This window comes from Fukomys damarensis, unplaced genomic scaffold (genome assembly GCF_012274545.1).
Source record: "Fukomys damarensis isolate Sample0158 unplaced genomic scaffold, DMR_v1.0_HiC HiC_scaffold_30, whole genome shotgun sequence".
Classification (NCBI taxonomy): Eukaryota; Metazoa; Chordata; class Mammalia; order Rodentia; family Bathyergidae; genus Fukomys; species Fukomys damarensis.
Genome location: NW_022900942.1, coordinates 53,285,294 through 53,288,012, shown reverse-complemented (window position 1 = coordinate 53,288,012; position 2,719 = coordinate 53,285,294).

Below are 2,719 nucleotides of genomic sequence, written 5' to 3'. Positions count from 1 at the left end.
TGCACATACACACACGTACATATACATATATATGTTTTTTATTTATTTTTCTCTTTTTGTACCAGGTATTGGACTCAGGATCTTGTGCTTGTGAGGCAGGTACAGTGTCACTGAGCTAAATCCCCAGTCCTACTTTCCCCATTTGGAGCACAGTGCCCAACACCCACAAATTAAAGGAAGAAAGGTTCAATTCACCTCACAGTTGTTGTGGATTCAGTCCATAGTCAGCTGGCTCCAAAGCAGGAGTGCCGTAACCAAAGGAAATACGGTGGAGCAAAGCTGCTTAATTCATAGTGTCCGGGAAAACACAGTCCCCAAAATCATCGTCTATGACTAACCCACACATATATCAGTCTCCCAGATTGATCTCAAAGATAATCAAGTGGACATTCCACTTTAACATCACATCCTATCCCTTTTTATCTTGATACATAAACTTATCTCCTTCAATCATATCTAATCTCCAAAGAAACACAACATCCAACATTGTGATTCTTCCTATTATGATACAATTATCACACATACAAGCAAAATACAATAGTTTCATCCTCAAAGTCTCAACAAGTCATGTATTTTTCAAAAGCCCAAGTTGGTCTCTTCTGAGACTCAAGCAAACTCAGAGCTATAAGCCTCTGTAAGAAATATAAGTCAAGTTATATGCTTCCAAGTTACATTGACACAGGGTAAAAATTCCTATTCCAAAATATAGGAATGGGGAGATAGAACAGAATTAGACCAAAGCAAAAGCAAACCCAACAGGGCAAACATCAAGTATTGTAGCTCCACAGCTAGGATCTGCAGACACTTTTTGGTGAAATGTGAATTCCAAGTGATTTGGGTAGCCCCACCCTTAAGGTCTTGCCAGTTGCAGCCCTAATGACTGCTTCCTTGGGCTGGTTCCACTTAAATTCTGCAGTTTTTCATTGATAGATATTCCACTTTCCTGGCATCTCCGACTTCTCGAGGTCTCCACCATACCTTTGGCTTTATTCCTTCAATCTTATACACTGCTTGATAAGTGGCTCTTTGCCTTGTCCCCCAGGCCTACCTTTAAAATTTGGGTAGAATCCTTCCTCACTCTCAACTCTTATGGTCCATACTAGCAAAATCAGCACTACTGAGACAACATCAGGATCTGCTGTCAGTAGGACCAGTAGTCATACTTCTTGAGACCATAGCTACCAGTGGCCAAGGAGAGCTGGATGGATGAGCAGAGTGAAACGAGTTCTGAAGAACCAATTTCCAAGGGGGATCTCCTTGGTCACAGGTCTCAAGGGCTCTCCTCTCAAATGAAAGGTTAGTATGTTTGCACCCGTAAGCCTGTGGTGAGTAAGGAGGTCTCACTATCTGAGATTCCCTCAAGACATATTCTTACACCATATGAATTACTTCTTTTCTTTTAACGGTGTTCACTTCTTCACAAACCATATCTTCTTTGGCCACAAATTTACACAATCACTTCTGTGCTAAAACGTCTGTTTTTCAATATTTTCTGCTCTGATTTTGGCTCCCAGTTATCACTAAAAATCTGAATAAAAGTAGCAAAGAGTCCTAACACCTTAGGTTGAATGTTAGGCTGCCTTGAAATGTCCTCCACCAGATCAATTAGTCCACAGCCCTAATTCTTGTCTCTTGAAAAGTCTCAGGACAGAATTTAGACAAATTTTGCCAGAATGCCATACACATGGCCTCTAGTCCAAGTACCAGTGAAATTCTCATTCTCAAGTGAAATCTGCTTAGCCTGACCTTTGATGTCTTTATTCCTATGATCATTTTGATCCTCTGAGGTCTGGCTGGAATCATCCATAAGGCTTTGTTTATAGCATTCTAGAGCTTCTGTAGCCCTCACCTGAAAATATCTCTAAGCTTTTTCTGTAAATCTGTTTCAAAGGCTGCTGAGTCACATCATGAGGTACAGGCACACCAAAAAGCCCACTTCTGTGGTACAGATTTTTTTATACTGTTTTTTCTACTGCTGGGAAACAACACCTAACACCTCAAATTTAAGAAGGAAGAGTTTAACTTTATTCGTGGTTTCAGGGAATTCAGTCCATGTGCGGCTGCTTCCAAGGAAGAGTGTGGCAAAGTAGTTACTTAGTTCCTGGTGACTTGGAAGCAGATCAGGTTAAGAGGGGAAAGAGCAGAGGCCCAAGTATAGATCTCATAGTCACACCTCCATGACTCAGCCAGAGAGCCAGAAGTGTGTTCCACCAATCCCCAGGATGGATTTCAAAGAGAGTAAATTTGGCATTGCACTTCAACCATCACTTTAACTGTATGATGCAGTTTTTCCTCTTATTTTCTTCATTTTCTTCTTCTTTTCAAATGGCAGCAGATTGTCATTGTACAAATGTGTCACTGTTTATTGACTCAGTTTACTATTCTTGCTTCCAACATCCTGCAGTTATGCTCTAATAAATGAATAATCTTTCTCTGTGGATTTTAATATTGTTGGAGTTAAGTCTTTGTGGTACATTCTTAGATGTGAGCTGCTGTACTGAAGGCAAATGGATGCCTGATGTTTTACAAATCCCTGAATTCCTTCCACTTGGGTTGAGTCATTTTGTATTATAGTAGCAGGGCTTGTCTGTTAGTGTCTTTTTGTCCAAACCCTTGTTGAAAGATATGTTGTTATTATTTTGGTGAGCCATAGTAGGCTTGCATACTTTTATTTTGCATTTCTTTTGTGACTAAAATTAAAAATTATTTATATAATTTT